Here is a 20,043-nt window from a genome sequence, read left to right as displayed (position 1 = left end):
CCTGCCTTGGGCCCTGTGTCTTATATGGAGTCCTACTCCAGCTCTCCTAGGGCCGAACCCTCCCCATGGGGTGGGAGGAGCTGATGGGCCGAGGGGCTGTGCCCATGCAGGGTCTGAGTACCACTCTAGACCACACCCTGGTACAGGGGACCCTGGAATCCCCTCCTGCTTCAAATGCCTGTCCTCCTAAAGGGGACAGTGCACTCTTATACAGGTGAAAGGTCTCCCATGGTCACTGGGTCCGTAGGGTGTGGGGCTGAAACAGCCCAATGAAAAGGAAAGGGGGTGCCTCCTGTGTGATGTGGGGGCACTAGGGGCGGGGGCTGGGAGCTGTGCTCCCCATGTTGCCAGGGTTCAAGGTGGAATCTGGGAATCCTCTGAGGTTGTTTCTAAGATATGCATATATAAGACGTATATTATTAACATATATAAGTTCAGTTCAGTTCAGTCGCTCAGTTGTGTCCGACTCTTTGTGACCCCATGAATCACAGCACGCCAGGCCTCCCTGTCCATCACCAACTCCCGGAGTTCACCCAGACTTACGTCCAACGAGTCAGTGATGCCATCCAGCCATCTCATCCTCCGTCGTCCCCTTCTCCTCCTGCCCCCAATCCCTCCCAGCATCAGAGTCTTTCCCAATGAGTCAACTCTTCTCATGAGGTGGCCAAAGTACTGGAGTTTCAGCTTTAGCATCATTCCTTCCAAAGAAATCCCAGGGCTGATCTCCTTCAGAATGGACTGGTTGGATCTCCTTGCAGTCCAAGGGACTCTCAAGAGTCTTCTCCACCACCACAGTTCAAAAGCATCAATTCTTCAGTGCTCAGCCTTCTTCACAGTCCAACTCTCACATCCATACATGATCACAGGAAAAACCATAGCCTTGACTAGACGAACCTTTGTTGGCAAAGTAACGTCTCTGCTTTTGAATATGCTATCTAGGTTGGTCATAACTTTCCTTCTAAGGAGTAAGCGTCTTTTAATTTCATGGCTGCAGTCACCATCTACAGTGATTTTGGAGCCCAGAAAAATAAAGTCTGACACTGTTTCCACATCTATTTCCCATGAAGTGATGGGACCAGATGCCATGATGTTCGTTTTCTGAATGTTGAGCTTTAAGCCAACTTTTTCACTCTCCGCTTTCACTTTCATCAAGAGGCTTTTTAGTTCCTCTTCACTTTCAGCCATAAGGGTGGTGTTATCTGCATATCTGAGGTTATTGATATTTCTACCAGCAATCTTGATTCCAGCTTGTGTTTCTTCCAGTCCAGCGTTTCTCATGATATTTGTCGAGATAGAAGAATAGAATGTATATAAGAGTTAGGGGGTCCGGCTTGATTTATAAGTTTTGATTATTTGGGATATAGGTAATGTGATGTATAGATCTCCACATGTATTCTCAAGGGTTTGGGGTGGGCTTGGGGAGGGGACCTGCAGCCACAGAGCTCTGTTTTGGAGTCTAATTGAGACCAAGGCAGTCCTCCCACCCAGACAGGCTGGGAAGACGATGATTCAGGCCCTTGACTTCTGAGTCACGAGGCTTGGCCAAGGCAGCTGCAGGAGCAGGCCCTGGGCGGAGAACCCAGACCTGCGCTGGACCAATGAATGCTCTCCCTTAGTCTCACCCTGCAGCCCCGAGACGGTTATCGAGCTTCCAGCAGTTTTCCCAACTGGAAAATGGGGATGATCATTGTACATCCTTGATCAGATTGGTGCAAGGATGAAATAAGATTATGACAAAGATATGGGAGCAGAGTAGGAACTCAGTAAAAGATTGATGGAATAATTAGTAGTATTAAAAGGAGGGCTAAGCTGGCTGTTTGTGGAAAGGGATGGGTCCCATTTCCCAGCTTAGCAAATCTCTCCCAGTCTCCCCTGGTTCTGTAGTCCCCTCCTACCTTCTGCAATCGATGACTGGAGCGCTCAGCAATTTATGGCCTCATCATCTAGGCTTTATTTACAGAGAGAGCAGCACTCCTGCCCCACCCACCCACTGTTTAATCAAGGAACTGAGTTGGACAGTGATACAGGGCAGCAAGAGCCGTCTCACTAAGGAGCGAGCCAGAAGGCCATCCTGCCCTCCGTCTGCCTTGTTTGCTGGGATGAAGGAGGACATCATGAAGACCAGGCTTCTCACTCCACAGAGGAGGGAGGCGGAGGCCCAGAGAAGGAAGGAGTCAGCCAGGGTGTCTCCTCCAGTTAGTGGCAGAACAGAAACTGGGCCCCAGGCCTTTAGATGCCTTTCCCGTCCAGTGCTCTCTCAGTTGTTAATTTCCTCTCTTCCCAGTGGCCCCCTCATCCTCTCCCTCTCTGAGCCCAGTTCTTGGGTGCTTGGGGCTAGGCCCTGATTTGGCCAATTTCCATTTTTCAGATAAAGAAGTTTAAGTCCAGAGAGGGAAGAGACTAGCCCAAAGGCTCCACAGGACCTCTTGGTGAGATACTAGGCCAGGGTCCCACTTGAGGGATATAGGGACACACACACACACACACATGTCATCGCCACTCAACAGACTGCTCTTGCAGAAACAAGTTCACTCACCTACACTTCTCTTCTACTGACAAATCAATAATCCACCATGGTTTTCATACCAACAGCTCCTGATAGCAGTGCCATCTGTGGGCCCTACCTGGCATTCTCTATGAAATGTGCCCTGCCTGGCAGTGGGGTTAGGGCTAGGTGTACTCCCCTCTGTGCTCCTACAATCCCCTGAGCCGACTGTTCCCCAGCCCTGGACATACTCTCCTCCTGTGAATTCTGATGTGTCTCTTCTGTCTCATTAGAAAAGACCAACTCATTAGAAAAGACCCTGGTGCTGGGAGGAGAAGGGGACGACAGAAGGTGAGATAATTGGATGGTATCACCAACTCAATGGACATGAGTTTGAGCAAACTCAGGGAGATGGTGAAGGACAGGGAAGCCTGGCATGGGGCAGTCCATAGGGTCACAAAGCGTCGGACATGACTGAGCAATTGAACAACGATTGTTCTGTGGAATTGGGCTTCCTGAGGACAGGGACCTTTGTAGGGGGTTATTATCATGTTGGGCTTCCCTTGTGGCTCAGCTGGTAAAGAATTCTCCTGCAATGTGGGAGACTTGGGTTCAATCCCTGGGTTGGGAAGATCCCCTGGAGAAGGGAATGGCTACCCACTCCAGTATTCTGGCCTGGAGAATTCCATGGACTGTATAGTCCGTGGGGTCGCAAAGAGTCAGACACGACTGAGCGAACTTCACTTCACTTCACTATTAGCATGTTACTGTCACTTAACCTGGGGATAAGCTTCTGGAAAGGGATCAGAAGGGAGGGTCTGGGTGAGTTGTGCTACCTCCCTCTTTCTCTCTCCATCTGGAAGGACCCCATGAATGCAGTGACTATTAATAAAGTTCCTGCAAAGTGGACAGCCCTTTACAGTTTCCCGTGTACCACCATCCACTCTCTTATAAATCCTCTCAAAAGCCTCAAGAGTCGGGTAGGGGGAGAGGATTCCTTCTTTTTAACAGATGAGGTGGCCTAGAGAGGTGGAGTGACTTTTCCAAGGTCCCACAGCTCCTGAGTGGTGGAAACATGACTCAAACCTGTTATAGCTGCGCAGATGAGTAGATGGGTCTGCAAGGGGAGATAACAGGGCTTGGCACAGAGTAGATGCTCAAAAACCTGGTTGAATGAATGAATGAATGAACAAGTGAGTTCATGTGCCTGACTGCAAAGTCCACTGGGAAGGGGAGTGGCTCAGGGGATGTAGGGGTGGGGGAGTGCTTGACATTTTTGTTCCCTGTGCCCACATGCCCTTGTCTTGGCTCCTCAAGCCCCGCTCAGACTCAAGGCAGAGCTCTTTCCCCTTTGCAGTCCCTGGGGAAGCGCTGCTTTCTCACTCACCTACCCAGGCTGGCTCACTTCCCTTGGCCTCTGCAGGCTCCTCCCAGTTAGGCTGGGGGCCTTCTCCATGGAATCATGCCTCCCCATCTCTAGGTCTGCCCCTGATATCTGTGAGGCCCAGGATAAGGGCATAAATAGAGGCCACCAGCAGGTGCCCACACTCCCCGATAAACAGCTATCTCCTGGGCTTATGGGTGCAGCCCCCAAAGTATTGGATCTTGGGAGGATAGACTTTGGCAAGAGGCCTGCACAGGCCTCAGAAGCAGGCTCAGGTCCATTCGGGCAGGGAATTCTTAGGTCTTGGATGCTGAAAGACTGGTCTGGACTGCGAGGCTTGGGCTCCAGAGTACATTTACCTGGCCCTGTGGACCCCTTGCTCTCTGGGGAGAGACGAGGCTGGGGGCAGCCCAGAAAGGGCCCTTATAAATCATCTAAGGATGATATCCCTCTCCTGTCCTGTCTAAAACCCTGGTTCCAAGGGCCCTGGGGACCTTTTCTGTGGCCAAGCCACTTACCACTTTGGTCAAGTTAGTGAGAAAAACAAACCCACTCCAGCGGCCAGTGGATTTCCCTGAACTGGCTACTGGTTGACCCTGGGCTCCCCAGCAGCTCCAGGGGCCTGACAGGGGTGTGGGATGGTGTGGGAGGGAGTGAGCCCACAAGTGAAGAGAATATGTGCAGTGGGGGAGGTGGAGCCAGCCTGCAGGGGGCCTCGCTCAGCTACACACACACACACACACACACACACACACACACACACACACACCAAGACAATAAATCGACAAACACTTAATCTCTCTGCAAATTGAAACGAAGCTGTAAATATCTGCCGCATCCCACAGCTGAGTTATGAGTCTCGTTTATTAATCTCTTTAGTCCCAGGTGATGGATGGAGGAGGAGAATGGCCCACCGGGGAGATGCCGGGGATGGGGGGAAGGAGGGAGAAGTGGGTCAGGGGTCTGGGAACAGCCCTTCTGCAGAAGGGGTCAGAGTGGGGAGGCCTGGGAGATGCGTGCTTCCCCCCTTTCATTCTCTGGCTCCAAAAGCCCCACCAACACAGTAACTATATAAGCCTCTGTAAAGTGGACAGTCCCTTACAGTTTCTAATGCACTGTACTGTCATCCACTCTCTGGTTAACCCTCCCTACAGCCTCAGGAGGTTGTGTATGGGTGGGGAAGGGGTGGATTTCTTGCACTTAACAACAAGGAGACAGGCCCAGAGAGGTGGAGTGATTTATCCAAGGCCACACAGCTCTTGCGAGGTGGAGATGGCTCACGGCTGAGAGGAGGAGGGGAGGAGGGGTCTGCAGAGGGAGATAACAGAGGCATATAGGATGAGATCCTTGTTTCTCTCAAATGCTTGGTAAGCACCTTTTCCTCTCTCACTCTGTAGGGACTGGAGGAGGAAGAGAAGGACAGAGAAAAAGTGGAGTGGAGCTGGTGACGGCTTTCAGCCAAGCCCGGGAGCTGTGACTGCTGCACCCTCACAAGATTTATTTTTAGACAGCCCCCAAGTGCCAGCATGCAGGGCTTACCACTCGGGCTGCAGGAGTGCAGGGGAGGAGCTGAGGCGGGCTGGAGTCCCGAGAAGACCTTCTACCTGCAGGAGCTGGGCTCGGGATGGGAGTGGATCTGGTGCCCGTGTGCGATGAACACGTATCCTTAAATGAGCCTTAAGCCAGGTGGACAGAACAGGGGTGCTTGTAGAGTGACAGGGACAGAAGCCTGACCTGGCAAATGGGACCACGGGCGCTGGGCAGTGGAGTCGGGACTATGGAGACTGGGGTGTTGGAGCAGGAAGGATGGGGTGACAGTGATGTTTCTGGAACACAGCTGGTGGTCCACAGTGGGCACTGAGTCAGGGCCATCTGACTGGAGGCTGCTGAAGGGGCACCAGAGGGCTGTGCTTTGTCTCTGCCTCCATCTGTCTCTCTCGTATCTTTCCTCCCTCTTGTGGACCAAAGATCTGGGTGGGGCTCAGACTCTCAGCACCGGGCAGTCTGCCTCCCAGGGTGGGCTCCGTGTCACTCTGGTTTCTGGGGGCTGACCCCAGGCTCTTGGCCTTGTGACGCTCACAACCTGAGCTGATATTCCGGCTACTAGCTGCCACTGATGTGCGTGGTGTCCGTACTTGGGGACCAGTGTTGGCAGCTGCCTCCTACCCAGGACCCATCACCTGCTACCACGTGGTGCCCGGGGAGCCGAGGTTGGTGCTGAACCTCATCAGTCTGCAGTCCTCTTCCCGGGCCAGAGCCTGGGGGCAGGACCAAGGCTCCAGTCACAGCCCAGGGGCTCCCGGGGGCTTGGGAACATCTGCTCCAACCTCCTCTGCAGACAGAGGAAGGGACTGGGGCCCAGAGAAGGGAAGAGAGTTCAAGGTCACTTCAAGGAGGAGGCGAGAGTGCTGTGAGTGTGGGGCACAGTGTGGCGCTGGGCTGACAGATGGAGGGTATATGTCCTATGGCTGTGGAGGGCTGAGGGGGCTACTACCTTGAAAGGAGCAGGGCTGGCACAGGGGCAGGGGAGCGCCCACGTCATGACCCCATCCCGATTTGCCTGGGACTCCGGTTTAGCACTGCAAGTCCTGTGTCCCAGGATCCCTCAGTCTTGGGAAAACAGGGACAGTTGGACTCCACAAAGGCCATGCCAGGCAGACTCGCAGGCCCAGGCTCACAGGTGTCTCTGCTACACGCCAGCCCTTTCTGAAGGCCCCTCACCAGTTCCATTTGACCCTGAGAGGCAAGCAAGGCAGGTAAGAGGGAGAAATCAAGGCCCAGGGACACAAAGGGCTCCAAGCCACCCTGGGAAGGCACAGCAGAACCAACCCCTCTCTGCCTGGCTGGGAAGGAAGCTGTCCCTGGCCTGGGAGGTCTGCACTTGGGTCTCCCGAGCCCCGACCTCCACAGCTGTGTGACCTGGGAGAAGCCACAGCGCCTGCCGCCTTCCTTCCTTACCTCATCCTTGAAATGGGGCCCTTTGTCTTGGGGAAATGACGTCTAGAGGAGCTGAAGTCAACCTACCAGGTTAAATGGGGATGGGGACAGCTGGGGAAGGGGACACAAAGGAAACGGGGGTAGGCAGAGATCAAGGGATCGTTTGGAGTTCAGCAGACTCAAGAGAGGAAGAGAAACAGAAGTGTGATGCTCAGAGCGGGGCAGGCATGTGGGGACCAGGAAGGGGAAAGATGAAGGGAGGGGGTTAGGCTTTCAAACACAGAATGAAAGAAATAAGTTATTCTAGTGCGGTGAGGTTGGAAAAACTCCTCTGAATCTTTAAACAACCCTCGTCAATTATTCATCTGCTGGTATGAGGGCCCTCTGGTCTGCCACAAATCTCCTCTGAGCAGTGGAGGAAAGGAGGAGGGAAGGAAACAGAGGGGGCATGGTTTGGGGGGACACTGGAGGAGAGAGACAGAGAAAAGGGCAAATATTTACCAGCTACTGTATACCTACTCTGCCCCTCCTACCTGCTGGGAACTCCTAGAGCTGGGTGCCTGGGCCTCTTCCCACCCCACCCCCTACCACCACCTTCCAGGCCCCTGCACAGTTGGGCACACGGCTGGGCACCTGGCGCTGGGGCAAGTTCTTTTTTTCTGGCTGGTTGGAGAAATTGCTGATGGAGCTGCTGGAGAACAGAAATCTGGGCAATGGCAAGGGTTTTACAAGCCCCAGTGAGTGGAGCTGCTCTATCTGGAGGCTGCCTGGGGCCCCTCATCTATTGCCTGGATCAGCAGGAGGTGGGCTCAGGGTGTCTAGGGAGCGAGCAGGGAATGCTTACCAGTTGTTTGGAGTCTGAAGAGTTAGCATGTTTGGGATGGCTTAAAAAAAATTATTTATTTATTGGGCTGTGCTGGGTCTTAGTTGTAACATGTGAGATCTAGTTCCCTGACTAGGGATTGAACCCGGGCCCCCTGTATTGGGAACTCAGAGTCTTAGCCACCAGACCATCAGGGAAGTCCCCTGGGATGACTCTTAATATCTCATTCTTCACCCTCACTCAAAAGCCTACCTCTTCCAAAGAAGGTTCCCTAGGCTGTTCAGAAGGGAAGTGAAGGCTTTCTTTAGCTCTGCCCAGGAGTAACTCTGGACCCAAGGTCACACCCACAAGGCCCTGACCCGGGTGGGTCCACTCAGGCCTGGAGCTTTTCACCTCTTGGACAGAATGGAACTTGAAAAGCCTGCGTCAAAATCAGGTGTCTTGAATGAAGGGAGGAAGAATTGACTGCCCTGAAGGCAGATCCAGGGGCACACTAGGGCACACGAGGGCACACGAGGGCACATGAGGGCAAGCGCGGCCAGTAAGGGAAAGGGGGTGTGGGGTTGGGACAGGCAGGCCCAGGGCAGCAGGGAGCATCAGTGGTATCCTCCTGGAAGAGGGGGCACAGGCCCTGGTCTCCTCCACTCCCTTCTCTGTTCCCAAGGTGATCCTTTCTCCAGAAAATGTTCAATTTCCTATTAGGCTCTGGAGGAAATCAGCGGCAGAATCGTTTCTGGGCTCTGGGGTGTGCTCAAGACCAGACACAGATTAATGACTCCTGGAATCAGGTTCAGATATAGCGGCTGAGAGCCGAGGGACACAGCCAATCATGTGCCCACCGCTGTCCCCCAGGCTCCGCTGCTGCTGACCGCTCCCTGACGGCACACCCAGGAGTCACACACCTGCAACGGTGCCACGGCCACCCAGATGTGTTCTAGTGCGGTCAGGTGTCTTTCCACATTCCGTGGCCGCGTCTACTGGGTACATACTGCAGTCTTTGCCCACTGCCGTGCTTCATGGCTATGCCTTCCTCTACGCCGGGCTGTGTGATATCATTGTGTGGCTTGAGTCTATTGCTATGCTACGACACTCCACAGCTCCCTGGCCGTGGCCTATAGCTTGTCATTGTGTCTCTCGGTCACATGAGCTCACTGATTGCTATGTAATTTTGTTTGGTTGCTATGGAACAGCGACCCATTGCTGCATGCTCCCTGTCACGGAGCTGTGCACGGTTGCTACCCACCCACGGTCTAGTGCTTGTTCTTGGGCTCTGCTGGCTGCATGAATGCTTGTCTGGCTCCTGCGCTGGTCCTTCGAGGCTCTGGCTAAAGGCTTGGAACTGGAGTTGGGGACTGAGTCTCGGACTCAGCCAAGGCAGAGGTGGGAATGATTAGCATGGTAAATCTGTGCTGATAAGAGACAGAGAGAGAGACAGGAGAAGGCTGCACTGGAGGATGGAGGCTGGGCTGGAGGGTAAAGGGAATGGAGCCAAAAGTCAGCAGAGAATAGGCTGGAAGCTGGGCCCGGGACAGGATGAATGGGAAAGGGAGACAGGCAGGCCTGTTGCCTGAATACTCTGAGTGTCTGAGGGATCCAGCGGTGTCAGGGTGGCCAAAGGGCCCAGGGCTGGATGTGTGGGCTTCTGCAGCCATCTGGTGTTCACTCGGCTGTGTGCAGGACACCCTGGGGTAGTGGAGTCAGGAACCTCGGGCAAGGGTTGTCCCACGGCTGGGCTTCCTCACTGACATCCTTTGCAAAATTAGGATATTGTCCTGGATACTCTCTCTAAGGTACTTTCTGATGCCCTTGCCCAGCTAGGAATTCTCTCACATGGTCCCCAAAGCATTCACCTACATCTGTGTAGGACCAGGCCTGCCCTGGGCCCTGGAGCTCAGAGATGAGGAAGCCAAAGTGTTCTTAGTTCAAGTCCTGGAAGGTGGTGGCTGAGGGTACTGAATTCAACAGGAAGCTAGGGCGAGAAGCCAGTGCTTGAGACCTTGCCAAGTACCTGGCAAGGGGGAGGATAGAGGACTGAGTCCGCCAGCGAGGGTGCTGCTGTGATACCCAGAGAGGGCATGCTGGAATTGGTTCTCCATATAGACCCAGCTCACAACACCTCTCACAGGGTACAGGGCACCCCTGAGCCCCCTTATTCATACTCAGAGCCTCCTCACATCCTGCCTTAGTGCTCTGCTGCTGCTGCTGCTGAGTTGCTTCAGTCGTGTCTAACTCTGTGCGACCCCATAGACGGCAGCGCACCAGGCTCCCCCGTCCCTGGGATTCTCCAGGCAAGAACACTGGAGTGGGTTGCCACTTCCTTCTCCAGTGCATGCAAGTGAAAAGTGAAAGTGAAGTCGATCAGTCGTGTCCGACTCTTAGCGACCCCATGGACTGCGGCCCACCGTGGTCCTCCGTCCATGGGATTTTCCAGGCAAGAGTACTGGAGTGGGGTGCCATTGCCTTCTCCGGCCTTAGTGCCCTAGGGCCACTTATTTCTCCTCCTACCCTCTGTCACTAATGATATTCATTCAACCCCTCGCTCAAAAAGGGTTCCTCCTGGTGGCTAGCTTTGGCTTCTCAAGTGCAATCTGGACTCATCTCCACAGCTTAATCCTTAAGAGAAGATCAAGACTAGCTGGCCATACCCAAGTTATTATACTTCAAGTATTAAAGGATATTAAATATATATATATATATATATAATGTTTAAATTTGCCCACCTATTGGATCCATCCTATATGTAAAGGCCCTTTCCCCTCAGCTCTGCTTTTTTTTCTCCTTCTTACCCCCATCATGGCCATTAAAACCAATGCATTTTGTATGCAGTATGAAAAGTCCAGCTCAGCCCATTCCAACCCTTTCTATTAATAAGTCATACCCTCCCCCACCAAACACAAAGACCATACTAAGTCGTCTCTATCCTTGTGCATGGGTGCTAAGTTGCTTCAGTCGTGTCCGACTCTTTGTGAGCCTATGAACTGTAGACCACCAGGCTCCTCTGTCCATGGGATTTCCCAGGCAAGAATACGGGAGTGGGTTGCCATTTCTTCTGCCAGGGGATCTTCCTGATCTGGAGATAAAATCTGTGTCTCTTAAGTCTCCTGCTTCGATAGGTCTTTACCACTAGCGCCACCTGGGAAGCCCCCATCTCTATCTAATTTCTTTCAAATAATCCAAAGCCACTGACTTCAGCTCAGACCTTGGATCCTCTGCCAAGCAGAAATGTTCACCAGACTCCAAACCAGAGAGGGCTGCCATGCACAGTACCCGGAGTGGGGCCCATATGGCTCCCTCCTTGGTCCCACTGGGCCAGCACAGTGGCTGAGATGAGAGGCTCGTTCTGCTCCCTGGAGATGTGTGAGGTCTGCATCCAGCAGTAAGTAGGGTCTCACTAGGTGATGACCGAGGCTTGGCTGGCTCAGCACCCCAGGGGAGACCCCTGGAGCTGGAGGGGTGAGGAGAGGAGAGTGCCCTGGAGGGGTGAGGTCTCTTCAGGGTTGTGACCAGGGAGGGAATGCCTTTGCCTTTCTCCTTCCTCCTGGTCTGCCTTTCCCCTCCCATGGCACCTTCCCTTTTCCTTTCTTCCCTGTTTGTTTCCCCTCCTCCTTTCTCCACTGCACATCCTCTGCTCAGAGGCACAAGAGGGGTGTCACGAGGCCAGGCTGTGGGGGCAGCAGGCATTGGATTATTCACACTACCCAAAGTCTCCAAAGTCAGGCCTGAATCTTTATTTTCAACCCAACTGATGGGTGGGCTGGCAGGTCAGGCCCGAGAGTTGCTTTCCCAAGGGGCAGAGGTGAAAAGAGTCTAGAAGATGACCTGAGTGCTCTGGGTCTCCAGGGAGGGCACCGTTGGGGGTGGGCAGGGGTGCTCCATGTGGGGGCATCCTGGCATACCCAGCGGACGGCTCCCTTCCTATTGGTCTGATGGGACGTGTTCCAGGAAGGTGCAGAAGTGCCAGGGGAAGATGCGGAGGCTGTTGGTGGAAAGGCTTAAGTCCTGGGAAGAGGAGGCCCAGGGCTCCCCTAGGGGCCAGTGGCCTCGGCTTGGGCCTTTTCTCAGTGTCTTCCAGAGCAGCGTTCCCCATGGGGTCCACTGGGGGGGAAGGGAAGAAGCCACGTATGAATTCACCCGTGGTGGCTGGGGCAGGACTTCAGTGGGGGCCCTGGACTGTGCTGTCTTTCCGGCAGCCAGTCTGGAGCTTTCTGCCTCAAGGGTCTGGGACTGGGTCATCCCTCATCCAAGGAAGGCATCATTTCAGCCACCTGCACCATCCCTCTCCCAGCGTCTGATCAACAGGAAGCCAGACCAACTCCCAGGATTAAGGGCAGGGACTCTGTGACCCAAGACCGAGTCTCCTTTTCTTTGAGCCCCAGTTTCCTCTTTCAAAAGTTCAAACTGGTCTCTTGGGGGCTTCCCATTACCCAGAGGGCGAGCTCCCAAGGAAGTTCTGAGTTGATGGCAACTTGAGTCAGAGGAAGGAACCCGGTCTTACAAGTGTGGCAGGGGTTTGTTTGGAAAGAAATCCCTTGTGTGTGTGCTCAGTCGTGTCTGACTCTTTGCAACCCCCTGGACTGTAGCCCATCAGGCTCCTCTGTCCATGGAATTTTCCAGGCAAGGATACTGGAGTGGGTTGCCATTTCCTCCTCGAGGGGAATCTCCCTGACCCAGGGATCAAACCCAGGTTTCCTGCCTTGCAGGCAGATTCTTTACCACTCTGCCACCGGGGAAGCGCAAATGGGAGTTCCATTCAAAAGGGAAAGAGACTAGGTAAAATGAAGAATTCACCTGTTTAGGGTGACTCACATACAGAAGGAGCCTTCCCTTTAGGGAAGGTCCACTGGCCACCTAGGAGTGAACAGCCCACAGGTAGCGGGCAAGCCCCTTCCCCAGGTCCTATCCCCACTCTGGCCCTCCTAGCCCTGGCGGGAAGGGGACACATTCACCACTTCTCTGGACACCTTGGGCACCTGAGACTTGGCCTCTGTTTCTGGGATGTGATGGACCCGATCGTGGAGCTCACCATGGCCTTGGACCAGAACTCACGGATGGCACCCAGCTTCTCATCTAAGATCTTGGGGCCCAGGACGGGCAGGCCATTGCTGTAGTTTGGTGTCAAGAAGTTTTCCAGTCTTTGTGGAGAGAAGGTGCAGAGACGTGGCTCTGTGACTTTTCTACCATAAACGTGCCCTTCCACACCCCCAAGCCACTCCTGTTTATGGCTCAGGAGGCCTGCATGCCTGGCCCCTGTCTACCTCCTACCACCTGCCTCCTGCTCACTGCGCCCTAACCACACTGTCTTTGCCTTTCCTCCAATGAGTCAAGCTCTTTCCCGCTTCAGGGCCTTTGCATCTGCTGTTCTCTCTACCTGGAGAGTCCCTTACCTCTTTGCATGGCTATCCACTTCTCATCATTCAGGTCTCAGCCCAGATGGGATCTTCTCAGAGAGGCCCTGCCTTGGAAATAGAGGCCCATCCCACCCAAAGTAACCCTTCCTCCAATACATTCTATTCACACTATCCCATTTTACTGTCTTCACAGTATTTACCAGAAAATTCATTTTCAAAAAATGTGTTTACTTGTTCACTGTCTGCCTCCCTCCTCCACTCTCCACATTAGAATGCAAGTTACTAGTGAACAGGGACCCCATTTATCCCGAGGGTCTGCCTCACTGTAGGTACTCAAGAAGTATCTGTGGTTTTTTTAGTATTTATTTTATTTATTTGGTGTGCTGGGTCTTAATTGTAGCACATGGGATCTTTAATCTTTGCTGCAGGGTGTGGGATCCTTAGTTGTGGCATGTGGGATCTAGTTCTCTGACCAGGGATCACACCCAGCCCCCTGCATTGGGAGCATGGAATCTTAGCCACTGGACCACCAGGGAAATCTAAGAAAATATTTGTTGAAAGAATAAATCAATTGTGCCATCTATGACTCCAACCCTTGGTCCAATAACAGATTTGAAAATCTCTCTGCTCCTTTGACATCCTTTGCTTTGTAGACTTGCTTTCCTTTCCATCTTCTCATCTCATCCTCTTATCTTCTCTACTCTGATGGGCCTCTTTCTCCATCCATGTTGTTTTTCCTAATTCTCTTCTTCCTCCCTTGGCATGACTAATACTCCCATCTCTGCTTATCCAGAATTTAACCCCACTCAAATACCAGCCCCTCCAAGAAGCCTTGAGAGTCCCTTGGACAGCAAGGAGATCAAAGTAGTCAATCCTAAAGGAAATCAACCCTGAATATTCATTGGAAGTGCTGAAACTGAAGCTCCAACACTTTGGCCACCTGAAGCAAAGAGCCGGTTCGTTGGAAAAGACCCTGATGCTAGGAAAGATTGAGGGCAGAAGGAGAAGGGAGCAACAGAGGATGAGATGGTTGGATGGCATCACTGACTCAATGGACATGAGTCTGAGCAAACTCAGGGAGACAGTGAAGGACAGGGAAGCCTGGCGGGCTGTAGTCCATGAGGTTGAAAAGAGCTGGACATGACTTAGCAACTGAACAACAGCAACGACCAGCAACAACCCTCGATGGCCTCCACCCACACTTGCTTGAAGCTTTTCTGGGTTCACCCAGCCCAGCAGCTGGCTTTTTCTGCTCTCACAAGCATGTGTGTTAAGTCGCTTCAGCTGTGTCCAACTCTGCGGTGCTATGGACTATAGCCCACCAAGCTCCTCAGTCCATGGGATTCTCCAGGCAAGAATACTGTCGTGGGTTGCTGTGCCCTCCTCCAGGGGATCTTCCCAACCCAGGGATTGAACCTGCATCTCTTACATCTCCTGCATTGGCAAGCGGGTTCTTTACCACTGGAGCCACCTTGGGAAGCTTTCTTCTCTCACACTTTCCTCCAATTCTAGGTTTATTTGCCACTTCTGTTTTTCTGGCAAAACTTTAAGTTGCTCAGGCTTAGGGATATGTCTCATACTCCCTGTGGGGAGAGATTACTTGAAAGCTCTGTTGAAAATCCATGTTAGCCTCCAAAATGTGCCCACTGTTCAAAGAACTGTGTAGTCAGTCTGAAGTTTGTAGGGACCTCAACAGTGACCCATTTCCACCCTACTTCAGCTGTTGGAATCCTGTCTTGGCCACACAGGGGACAAATTATTCCACTGTCTAGAGTGTTGTGCTAGAAGCAAACTGAACAACGGGCACCATGCCAACCAGGACAAACGTGCTCAAGGTTAGACATGCTCGAATGTCTGACATTGAACAAAACAGAATGAATGCAGGTGGTCCTCTCTTTAAGTGGATGCTTTATATGAAAATCCACACGTATGAACCAGATGAGGTAGGACAACGACCCTTCCCATTACGTGTGCACGCGTGCATGCATGCTCAGTTGCTAAGCTGGTTCTGACTCTGTGACCCCATGGACTATGTAGCCCACCAGGCTCCTCTGTCCATGGGATTTCCCAGGCAAGAATACTGGAGTGTGTTGCCATGTCTTTCTCCAGGGGATCTTCTCGATCCAGGGATAGAACCTCTTTTCCTGCACTAGCAGGCAGATTCTTTTACCACTGAGCGACCAGAGAAGCCCATTACCTTTAAAAAGAAATGTGGTGGGGATTTCCCCGGAGGTCCAGTGGTAAAGGACCACCTCCCAATACAAGGGACAAGGGTTTGATCCCTGGTCGGGGAACTAAGAGCCCACATACCCAGGGGCGACTAAGCCCAAGCATCACAACTACTGAGTCCCTACACTATGGAATCCATGAGTCACAACTAGAGAGAAGCCTGTGCACCACAACGAAGATCCGGTACCCCGCAAACTAAGACTCAATGCAGCCAAATAAATACACAGATAAGTCGATGTTTTTTTTAAAAAAATAAAATAAATTTGGTGTGCAGAACTTCATTAACAAGAAGCATTTTCAGGCTTGTATAAGTAGATTAAGGGACATTCATACAAGTACAGAGGTATCCTGTCCAGTCTGGGCCTCACCCCTACCTCCCTCCACCATCAAATGAGTACCAGGAGAAAGCTGCTGTATGAAGACTCGGGATGGGAAGAGTCAAGCACTGGGTGACCTCGAGGCTGACTTTGGCACGGACTGCACTTCATAACCAAGACTTCAGGGGCTGTTTTGTCCCTGGATATGAGGCCTGGCTGTCTCTCTCATCGACTCCTCTCAGTAAGTTTCATTCGTTCAGAGATTCCCCACTGAACATGCCCTCTGTATAGCATCTGAGTCAGATGCTTTGGGGTTTTCTGGTCGTCTGTGTGTTTTAGATAGGAGAAAGCACCACGTCTGTCTCTTGTTCGGAACAGCTGAACACCAGACTGGCTGTAGCAGAAAAATGGCAGAATGTATACTGGATGGATGGATAGGCAGGAGGATGCAGGAGAGAGGGAAGGAAAGAATAGCTAGCCAGAGCAAAGAGCAACTCCCCATTGACCAAGTGGCCCCTGGGACTGGGGTGAGATGCTGATTCAGGACCTATAATGACATTTCTCCTCATTTCCAGGCAGAAAGCCAATCTGGATGCTCTGGATTTCATAGACTGCCATCTAATCCAGTTAGGGGAGGAAGTAGAAGTAATGAAATCAAGGGCGAGGTCTCCAGAGGTGCCCCCGTCAGTTCTGAAAGCAGGGACACATTGCTGAGAGAGTCCCTCCCCCCACAACCTGCCCTGATAGCCACCCTGTGTGGTCCCAGTACCAGGTGGGTCAATTTGGTGACCCAGAGCCAACACTTACTGGCCCCCTGATCCGGGCTGGCCACTCACCAGGTACTATTTTTATGTGGATTCTGAAATGTATTATGTATAATTCATTTAATTTCATCACAAAGATAAACACGCGACAGACCCCTCAATCCAAACCACCCTATCAGTTGCTGGTGGGCAGAGGGGTTGTTCCAAGGAGGAGGGAAGGAAAGCCAGGCTATTTACAGACTTCAGTCTGTCCTGCCCATCATACCCGCTGTGGACTCCCCGCGGCTCTTTCTATAGCCTCTGCCAGACTTAGTTCCTGCTCTGTCCTCTCCGTGGCTGGACCTGGCCTCTACCTGTTTCCACGGCTGCTTTATGCCAGTACCTCCTCAGCCCCTACTGCTGCAGCCCTGCTGCCCACATTTCCAATCCTTGCCCCCGTCAGCTTTGCCAAGATTCCTCCTATCCTGGGGGTTGGGGCAAGGCGGGTGGGAGACTTTTCTAGAAAAATCTTTTTCATTTCCACATAATGCAGGCTCCGAAGGGAAGGTCAGAGGCAGTTGTTCTAGTCATGTTGATGTAAGGGGCCCCAGGACCACCATAGCACCTCACATAGTGCTTAAATTCTCCCCAGTCGTTCCCTTTCTTTAGGGCCAACACTGCCTGCCCACAGTTTGGGGAGGGGGTCGTGCCCTCCTCTCCTCGCTCCTCATGGGATGGAACTTGTCTGACACTACAGGTAGAAGCCAGGCTGCAGGTAGCAGTGAGCCAGGCTGCAGCAGTGCTAAAACGGGGATGGAAAGAGGGTGGGGCTTTGAGGACTAGCTCTTCCATACTCAGGTCCAGCCTTGCCTTGCTCTCCCTGCTTCTTCCAGGTGGGGGAGGAAGCTGCTGGTTCACCCCACAAGGCTGCTTATTTGCTTTGCTATTGGTAAGCTTGGCTCTGCCTGCAGAGGAAGCTTGGGGCTGACAAGTGGCCCCTCGCTCTGTGGCTCCATGGCTACAGCATGTCCTGCTTCATTAATGCTATAATTGGGAGACTTACTTTGAAAGCTCAAAGTGATGCACAGCCGTGCACTGGCTCAGACTCAGCGCCCAGCCCATTGCTCCTTGTCTTGCTGCAGCTGCCCCACACCACATGAGGCATGGAGGGGAGAAGACACCCCTTCTTTATCCTTCTCAGCCCTCGCTGTTGCCTGCAGAGGAGGGTCTGTTGAGACAGACCAGGCCAATAGCATTAACAGGCTCAAGGTGTCTTGGGTCACTTGTCCTCCCCCCTCCCCTAACATCTTCTGCCTCCCTCCTACTCAGTTCATCCCCTAGATCCCTGATCATGCAAAATGCAACAGTTCCAACCTGCCCTGGCAATTACAGACTAGCTGGGTTGCAGCTGCTGTCCTCGGTTCTGAAAGTGCCTGTCTTGAGGCCTGCCTGCCTCTCGCCCCGCCCAGAACCTTCTTGCTGGAGCGCACAGGCTCTTAATTCAATTAGCTGGCCCTGAACCCTCCCCAGGGAGCCTGAAGCGGAAACTGACAAATTCTGTTTAACAAAGACATTTGTCCTCCGCCCTACTGGCTTTGGGCTCTGCCTGCCTGTATCCTGCTCATTAGGTATCTAACAAAGTGCGTCCCAAGAAATCTGCTTCCAATCGCTAGTAATTCAGGAGGCCTGATGCAATTTTCTCCCTGATAAGGGTGTCTCGCCCGCTGGCAAGCGCTGTAATGAGCCCTTTGCAGTGGATCCCCTGTCAGTCGCGCTTTGTCATTTCCTGTGGCTGCAGTTGTAGGTTCTTATCTCTTCAGCGGAAGGCGAGGCTCAGCAACGGGTCCCTCCAAGAGGGCTTGCCGCCTCCCCTGAATATCGAAAGCCTCATTTATGACAAACCATGTGGCCTGGCAGCTGCAGTGGGGTTTGAAGTTCTGAGTCTGTCTGCCGGCCAAGAAAGGCCCAAGTGTTAATCCTCACTGGGACCATGATTCATTCTCCAGAAAATGGTGTCACAGGGTTAATCTAAAAGCAAGTTGTGGGGTCAGAGGAGGGAAGCCAGTGATAAAGATTTTTAAAAAATTCTGGCAGGGATTTTAGTATTAAATAGAGCCCTGCCTATGGCTCAGTGGATAAGCTGTGGGCTTTCTCTTGTTAGCCTGAAACCTTGTTCTTCTGCGCTGAATCTTTCCCCTTGGGTTCCCTCTATTCGTATCTAGAGAGATCCTTCCAATGTATAGATCTTACTGCTGATCAAACATCTTCCTCAGCTTCCTATTGTGTGTCTACGTGTGTTAGTCACTCAGTCATGTCCGACTCTTTGGTACTGTGGACTGTAGCCAGTCAGGCTCCTCTGTCCATGGAATTCTCCAGTCAAGAATTTTGGAGTGGGTTGTCATTTCTTTTTCCAGGGGATCTTCCTGAACCAGGTATCAAACCTGGGTCTCCGGCATTGCTGGCAGATTCTCTACTGTCTGAGTCACCAGGGAAGGCCAGCTTCCTACTACTATATGACAAAGTCTAAACTTTATATCCTGGCATCCAGACACTCCGCAATCTAGGCCTCATCTAACTCTCCAGTCTTGCTGCCCACAACAGTCCCCTCACGTCCCGTGCGCTCCAGACATGCTTTTGGGGCTTTGCACTTGTGGTTCCTCTGTCTTGCCCACTTCCAAGCCACTCTTTGAGGCAGAGTGTAAACCATGCTTCTCTATGACTCGTCCCCTGTGCTCAATGCACCTACCTTAACTAGAACCCTTCGGAAGATGGATACTGATGATCTTTTGGAGTGCTTTACTGCTTGGTGCAGGTTAGGGATCTAATAAACGGTTGATGAATTCATGCCTGAATGACCTCAGCTGGACCCAGGGCACACATGGTTTGGCTGAAAGGACATCTAGACTGTGGTAGTCTGGCTCTGAGATAGGGAAAAACCCAAGAGCAGCCTGCACTTTCTAAGAAATTTGGTCTGAAAGTTGCCGCCCAGTCTTACTTCCCCACCTCCCCTTCTTCAATCCATCAGCTATGCATTGGGCTCATGGGAAGAGCAGAGCAGGCCAGGGGAAGGCCCAAATGTCCAGTTTCCAAGTCTGTATCCTGACTCAATCCATTCCATCTGTGGCTGGGAGTCGTAGGCTCACATTCAAGGCAGCACAGGGTGATCAGGGAGGCATTCAGGATAAGCCTGCAGTGTGGCTCTGGGTTCAGCTATGACTTCCCTGACCTGGGAGCTCACAGGTCTTCATTTTCTCTATCTTCTCTCCAGCCCCCAGCTCAGGGCTCTGGCCTCCGGAGACGTGATTGTCTGTCTGTTCTGCGTTTCTTCATTCCCTGAAAAATTGCTGTGAGACCAAATGTGGTGCTGGTGACGTTTATCTTCAGCACTCGACAAGGCCTCCTGATGTCCTTATGGATGGGAATCTGGTGGAGCAGCTGTCATGAGGGGCGGGCGCTGAGTGATGGATTAGCAGGGCTCTGTCGTTCCCCTCCCCCAGGAGCCTTGTCCTCATCTCTGATGAGTTCAGCGTGTTTGTCAGCGACTTGGGTGAACAATAGGAAGTACTCACTTTACTGAGCATCTGCAAGACCCTGTGCTGGGCACTTACACGTGCTTCCTCATTCAATGTTCACTACATTCCTGGCCGGTAGGGATCACAGCCCCTTTCTATAGATGAGTAAAGTAAAGCTCAAGGTGGCTAAGATTGAGTGGAAGATTCAGAACTCAAACCCAGTTCTAAGGATGCATCTTTTTTTTTTACTGCACATTGCAGCAAA

General features: G+C 52.4%; 1 long non-coding RNA gene across 2 annotated transcripts in view; it reads left to right on the top strand.

Annotated features, from left to right (window-relative positions):
* Positions 1 to 5,399: 5,399 nt before the first annotated feature.
* Positions 5,400 to 20,043, top strand: part of LOC147349376 (uncharacterized) — a 36,495-nt gene continuing 21,851 nt past the window's right edge. For both annotated transcript variants that reach the window (XR_015150452.1, XR_015150453.1), the window contains exon 1: positions 5,400 to 5,529. This is a non-coding gene — a long non-coding RNA (uncharacterized LOC147349376). The remainder of the gene's footprint in view (positions 5,530 to 20,043) is intronic.

Source organism: Bos grunniens, chromosome 21 (assembly GCF_055505025.1).
Source record: "Bos grunniens cultivar Pamir isolate PY7600 chromosome 21, Bosgru_T2T1.0, whole genome shotgun sequence".
In the NCBI taxonomy this organism is placed as follows: Eukaryota; Metazoa; Chordata; class Mammalia; order Artiodactyla; family Bovidae; genus Bos; species Bos grunniens.
The sequence above is the reverse complement of the archived record's forward strand: the minus strand, read 5'-3'. Positions and strand labels throughout refer to the sequence as shown.